This window comes from Lupinus angustifolius, chromosome LG01 (assembly GCF_001865875.1).
Source record: "Lupinus angustifolius cultivar Tanjil chromosome LG01, LupAngTanjil_v1.0, whole genome shotgun sequence".
Lineage (NCBI taxonomy): Eukaryota > Viridiplantae > Streptophyta > Magnoliopsida > Fabales > Fabaceae > Lupinus > Lupinus angustifolius.
In genome coordinates, this window is record NC_032009.1 from 7,449,896 (window position 1) to 7,457,494 (window position 7,599).

Genomic DNA, 7,599 nt, shown 5'->3' on the forward strand with positions numbered 1-7,599 from the left:
AAACCTTTGAGATGGTTTAGGAGATCTGGGTGTCATATTCGGACACCACTATGTCACGATGTATTCTCTCTCACCTTAATGAAGCGTGCTTTAACTTGACAACTAAGGGTGGTTTGGTTTCAAGGTTCGAACACTGAACTCTTCGTAACTATCACAATAAAAATCGGTTAGTTTCCAATATTTCTAAAATCGTTACTAAAATACTTAAAACTACATATTCCGATTTAAGACATTCTTTGATAATCTTACCATTTTAAAGTAAGTTATTCAAAGTATCCTTTAAGAGTTTTATGAGGCATTCATGTACTCATAAACCTTAACATCATTTTTAGCAAAAGTTTCTACTTTTCCAACTTGTTCCAAGCCATGGTTTAAGGCTAAAAACAACCAGAAATACATACATACATTCTCATTTTTACAAAACACTTCCTAAAGGTTCCTTTGATTTCATCATCATTCCCTTTGGCTAAAAGAACAAAATACATGTAGCAATACATTATAACAACTCCATGAACACAAGTTGTTCACGGTTCTCCATGAACACAAGTTGTTCATGGTTTCAACAAAATATTTTCATAAGTTCAAGAACATCACCATTTTCGGTTTTGAGGAGAAATGAGTTAGAAAGCGTTTTAGAAAATTTCAACGGTTGAATATGTTCTTGACATGCTCATGAACATCATACTTAAATCTCATCAACATCCATTGGTTGAATGTTGAGAGATCAAAGACTGAAGATGGAAGAAACAAATGAGAGAAGGAGAGAAAAATGAAGAGAGATTCACCTTCTCTTTGAAAATGCAAAAGTGAGTGAGTGAAGTGTGAAGTGTGAGGGTTTAAGGAGAGAGGGAAATCAGATTTTCTCTAGGCAATAATGACAAATCTCATAGGGTGGCTAATGATGAGCTCATGAGATATGGTGAAAATGATGGAAGATTTGCTTTATGGAAGTCAAATCTCTCATCCCAATGCGAAATGATCACCTCGCGGACACGTGTGATAACCATGCCCGAGTATTATCGGCCAATACTCGATCATCCTAATATCCGATTAGAATTTCGGATTTCGGCATTCCGAGTGAAAAATATTTAGAAAGTAGGTATGGGTATACTCAGGATCGATTTTGAATCAAAATTAAATTACGAAGCCAACGACACGATCGGAATTCGATTATGAGTTACGGAACTCAAAAACCACCTTTTTGAGCCGTACCGGGTGGATTTTCGGCCCCGACAGTGGTTCAGAACCGTATGTCTCCGAAAATTACCAAAATTTACCATAAAATAGAAAATAAAATTTAAAGACTAAAACTCAACTAGAGTTTCGTCTAATTCTTTACCAAAATTGTCCAGAAATTCATTTTCGAATATATAATTACTAAAAATATTAATAAAATCTTATAATTCAAAATCGTAAAATTCGCGGTGTTACATCATTTAGACAGCATGACAACAAGGTGTCAAAGATGGTCTCGTACTATTTTTGTCACTTCTATCTAGTGATCAACTAGCTTGCTCAAACTTCTTGGTGGTCCAACTAAGGCATGGGAGTGTTTGGACCGTGCTTGATTTGCTCGGACTTAGGTTGATAGTTGTCGTGCCCTGATTATGACGTGTACTTTAGAATAGGGATGATACAAGATTCTTTAACAGTTCGTTTATGAGATGAGTTTTGAAGAGAAACAAATTGTTAATGAATCATATGTTATCTCTCCAAAAACCAGCTAGTGAACAGACCTAAATATGATATAGAGATTGGATTGTTGTTCTTATATAAACTTGTTTTTTTCTTGACAAAGACAAAACTCATTTCAATAATTTCTAATATATATATATATATATATATGCATAAAAAAAATTGAATAAAGAGATCACGAAATGCACACAATAGCAAAACCTTAAGCTGTAAGATACTTAAGTAATCCCATAAATATGAAGTCAATATAGGACGAATATAATTTAGCTACGTTGAATTATGGTATGCTACTTTTCCCAATACTATTTGACGGGTTCAAAATATACTCAGCTGGGTTGATAGGTTGGTAAATATGAACCAGACGTGAATAAAATGACATCAATATTTGGTCCAACGAAAGATTATAATATAGATATGTTGTCCAATTATGTCTCAAATTATATCTTTATCAATTAAAATATACTATATTAATTAAAAAATTTAAATATTTAATTTTCCAATTTTTATTTTATTGTTATTGATTGAACAAAATTTGGGACAGTAACACATATAGAGATTGTTGTTAAATGTGCACGTTTGTACTTGAGGGTTAACAAGTGATCAAAGTTTCTTGCTTGACAAGCTGTTTCCAAGATAGAGGCATGCGTTAGTTTTGAACGTTTGCTTCACTGTGAATTACTCAAAAAGTAAACTTACTTTGTCTACAAGTAATTTTTATGAAGTTTCCCTCAGAAATATATGTGATGTTATAATAAATAAGTAATATTAAATGATGGTATGAAATAAATTGTTCTATGGTTACACTCTATTTTTATTATTCTACATATATTTTGACAAATATTTTTCTTGTCGTACTAATGAGTGGATGGGTTATTTTAAAATGTTAGGATATATTTTTATAAATTTGAGACTTAAAAAATTATTTTTACATATTTTTTTAATATATGAATTAATTATAAATGTCTTATAAATAGAAATAAAATGAGTAATTAATCCAAGCTACTTAATTACTCATTTTTATAGTCTCTACTTCCTATTAAATTATTAGTATATACTATCTCTAGTCTTTTTTATAAGATTCTTGAGGGTAATTTGTTGAGATTAAGTAGGATGAAAACATGATTATATTGGTCAACAAATGTATCATATTTACCAAAGTTTTCCTTCATTAATGAAATTAAATAATTCTCTTTTTCACTCGTTTGAATAAATAATGATATTTTGGTAGCAAATTCATTTATTATACATATTGAAAATGGTCTTATAAGTAAAAGAACCTTATAATATGGATATCAAGTAAAGATGATATATATTAGAGTTGTCAAAATGGATCATCCCAATTGGGTCGGTCAAAGGTAAATTTTTTACAAGGTTAATACCTTATTAAATATTTTTTACTAACTTTTGGCCTTGGACCGACTACGCTTTTAAAATTGGGCTCAACTAGACATACTCAACAAGTTTTGGGCTATCTAATTTCCATTTTGGGGATCTTTAGCTTGATAAAAATTATTTATAACCTAGATAGCAAATGGCTTGATAATGTTTGATGTATAATAAGAACCTCCAAGTTTGACCTGAAATAACAAGAATTTAAAAAAGTTATAAATTAATGTTCAACGATATAAAGTACCTCATGATATGAAGAGGCACCTTCCAATCAATTAGACAATGACATATGTCTCCTCACTTTAATAATTTTTATTTTCTTTCTCATTTTTTATATTTTATTTTATGAACAATCATCTTCTTCTCTTCTCCCACCAACAACAAGTGTTTCCCATACCCTCTCATTTATATTTTAACTCACCCCGATTTTACCTGAGCCCTATCTACGGACTAGCCCAATCCCTCTATAATAACATGTTTTGATATGTCTAGTATATGGGATAGATTTATGTTGTTAAGAACTACTCCAATTATTTGTTAAAGTTAGAAAATAATATATCAAAGTTATTTGTTGAAGTTAAAAAAAAAACTTTATTCCACTCCTTAAAATTAAATATATATTTTATAGTGTTTGTTGCTAATTGAATGATAACATATCAAAGTTATAATTGGTTACATATCCTATATTGTTAACATTTAGTTGTGGCATTAAAACCTTATCACTTAAGTGGAAAAGTAAATAAAATGTTTTAAATTTTTAGGGATTACTACAAAAAAGGTTTCATAAGAAGTAAGATAAAATACACATTCCAGGAAGTAAAAATCTAATTAAACATATGATATATCATTTTCAAAATATTCTACCTATATGATGTCTCTGACTTGGTGATAGTTTGTAGTGTTTTACTTAATTTTAAACAATAACCTTAAAGTTAGCACACCTATGTTTCCCAAGCCGCCTAAATTATAAATTCAATCTTTATTTATGAAAAACAATCAAAAAATATATATATCTTTTATCGTGGATTGTTTTTTTTTTGTTGGATTGCTTATGTTTTCAACCAATTTGACTTTTTATTTATCCCTCAAATTTCATAAGTACATTTATATTTTTTTGGTTGATTTTTCACCGGATTGCTTATTTTATTATTTAATTATTACTTATAGTGTGGATTGTGTAATTCAAATTCAAGTTTAATTACTATTAGAATATTAAATATAGCCAGATGGCTACTCATTGTATAAAACAGTTAAGCCCTAAAGTGTCTCTCTTCTCCTATAAATAGGATTGAGTAAGCACTCATTGAGTAAGTTTTCAGAAATAGAAAGTAACTAACCTAAAGTTAGTTACAATTCAGTAACTGTTTTCTCTCTCTTCTCTTCTCTTAGTTTTCTTCATTTTCTTACATGGTATCATAACCAATGGCCAACGCCATTAGCGATCCTCCTCACGAAGCTTCATCTCCACTTCTCCCGTCTTCTGTTGCCGCACCTCTTCGTGCTCAACCTTCAACTCTTTCTCTTCAAATACCAAATACAAAGCTCACGGAACACAACTACCTCACATGGAGCCAATTTGTTCTTGCATTCCTGAAATCAAATCGTGCTCTTCGTTTCATTCACTCCAGCAATGTTCCTCAACAGTTTTTATCTGATTCGGATCGTAACATACATCATGTGAATCCTGGTTTCTTAGCATGGGAAGAACAAGATCAAGTAGTGTTTTCGTGGCTCCTTAATTCAATTTCAGAAGCTCTTCATCCATGCGTAGTTGGATGTGTTCACTCATGGCAGTTATGGAGTGAATTACATGCGTTTTGCACAACTACGAACTCAGCTTAGGTATCTCTATTTCTGAATTTTTCTCTAAGGTGAAATCCCTAACTGATTCCCTAATTTCAATTGGAACACCAATATCACTTGAAGAAAATGTTGATTGTATTCTGGTTGGTTTGAATGAAGATTTTCAGAACGTTATTAAATCTGTTGAAAGCCAAATTAATCCTCCCTCAATTCATGAATTGGAACAATTTTTATTGACATTTGAATCAAGGTTAGCCAAGAACAAAAATAAATCCGTGTCTAATGCTCTCTCAGCAAATATTTTGGCTCAATCTCCACCTTAATCACCTCTTTCTGTCTCCATGCCTTTTCCTACTGTCCATCCTCATTCTCCTCACTATTCTGGTGTCTTACCAAGACCTTCAGGCAATTTTTAGTCTGGTTTCTACTCTCAGTCTCGAGGTGGACGTCCTGGAAAACGTGGTGGACGTGGCTTTCTTTCTGGCAGAAATTTCAATCGTCCTGGCAGTTTCTTTTGTGACTATTGCAGGAAACCAGGACATGATGTTTCATGGTGTTATTATGCTCCCTATGACAGTCATCATGGAACCTTAACACCATCTCACTTCTATGGACAGTATCAACATCAAACTCAGTATGGAGCTCCTATTTCAAACATGTACTCAAGGCCATCTACTCCATATGGATCCTACTCTCCTGGAACAATGGCTAGACCATACTCATTTGTGGTTCATCAAGGTTTTGGCCAAGGCTACACTAATACTCAGTCTGGAAACTTTAACCGAGGAAATTCACCTTTGCCTCCTTATTCTCATCAACATCAAGGTAAGGGCTATGCTATGGTGCCCTGACTCTGGTGCCACAAATCATCTAACATCAGATCCATCTTTGTTTCATGAGCCTACTGAACATTTTGGACTAGACCAGATCTATATAGGTAATGGAGCCAAGGCTCCTATCACAAGTAGTGGTAACACCTATTTTAATTCCACAAGTTCTACTACTTCTTTGTCTTTACAAAATCTTTTGCTTGTTCCAACAATAACCAAAAACCTAATTAGTGTATCTAAATTTGCAAAAGATAACTCATGTTATTTTGAGTTCCATCCTAACTATTGTATTGTAAAATCACAGGGTTCTGATGAGGTTCTCCTTCAAGGGACTCTCACTCCAGAGGGCCTCTATGCCTTTTCAAATCTTATTCCCAAGTCTTTTCCCAAGCACTAACATACATCTCCTACTACATCTCAAGCTTTTGCTTTAATTTCCACTTCTAGTCACACTACACCTAGTTCATTTTTGTTATGGCATTATAGACTAGGTCATGCCCATGAGGCAATTGTTCACAATGTCTTGAATAACTGTAATATACCTTACTTGAATAAAATTGCCTCAGATTTTTGTTCAGCTTGTTGTTGTGCTAAAGCTCATAAAGTTCACTCTACATCATCCACAAATGTATATGCTACACCTTTTGACCTGTTATATGTTGATTTATGGGGACCATCTCCTATATACTCTGAATCTGGCTTTAGGTATTATTTGTCTATAGTAGATGCCCATAGCAGACACACTTGGATTTATCTACTCAAACAAAAGTCGGATACCTTACGTATGTTTTAGCATTTTATCACAATGGTTAAAACTCAGTTTCAGGGTAATATCAAAGTTGTCCAAAGTGACTGGGGTGGTGAGTTTAGACCTTTCACAAATTTTCTTAATTCCCTAGGGGTTAACCACAAAATCTCTTGCCCTCACACTCATCATCAACATGGAACTGTACAGAAAACATTGCCATATTGTTGAAACTGGACTAGCCTTGTTAAATCATGCAAACCTACCTTTGTCCTTCTGGGAATATGCTTTTACAACTGCAGTCTACCTAATCAATAGACTTCCTCCCCTTCTACAAAATCAATCACCATACTATCTTCTTTTAAAAAATATCCCAGATTACAAGTTTCTTAGGGTGTTTGGATGTTCGTGTTATCCCTTACTTAGACCCTAAAATAGTCATAAACTTCAGTCAAGGTCAATTGAGTGTACCTTCTTAGGCTATTCTACTACACATAAATGGTATAAGTGTTTATCAAAAAAGGATAGACTATACATTTCTAAGGATGTCATCTTTAATGAGCAACATTTTCCCTATGTCACTACTGATTCCTCCCCTGTTTCTAATACAAAAGCCAATTTTGAATCATTCAAATCACCCTCTACTCACATACACAAACTTATCCTATATATCACAGAGTCAAATCCTCATTTTCAGTCATCAATGACACCTCAATCATCATCTACTAATTCTTACATTGCTTCTAATAGTCATAGTCTCACATAACAACCAACATCATTCTCTTACCAACACTCCTATGTCTAATCCCACTACCATTTTTTCCTCCCCTGGTCAAAATACCACAAATTCTTCTACATCCTCTCAAGGTGTTACTACTATGGCTCCTACTCATCCTATGGTTACCAGATCCAAATCTGGAATTGACAAATCTATAGTTCCCAGAGAAGTGCTTAGAGCTCTTCTAGTTCACACAGAACCCACAAGTGTTAAGGAAGCCATTGTTGATCCAGTTTGACTACAAGCTATGCAACTTGAGTTTGATGCTCTCATCAAACTAGGAACATGGTCTTTGGGTCCCCTAACTCCTCATAAACATGCTATTTGTTGCAAATGTGTTTTCAGAGTAAAAGAAAATG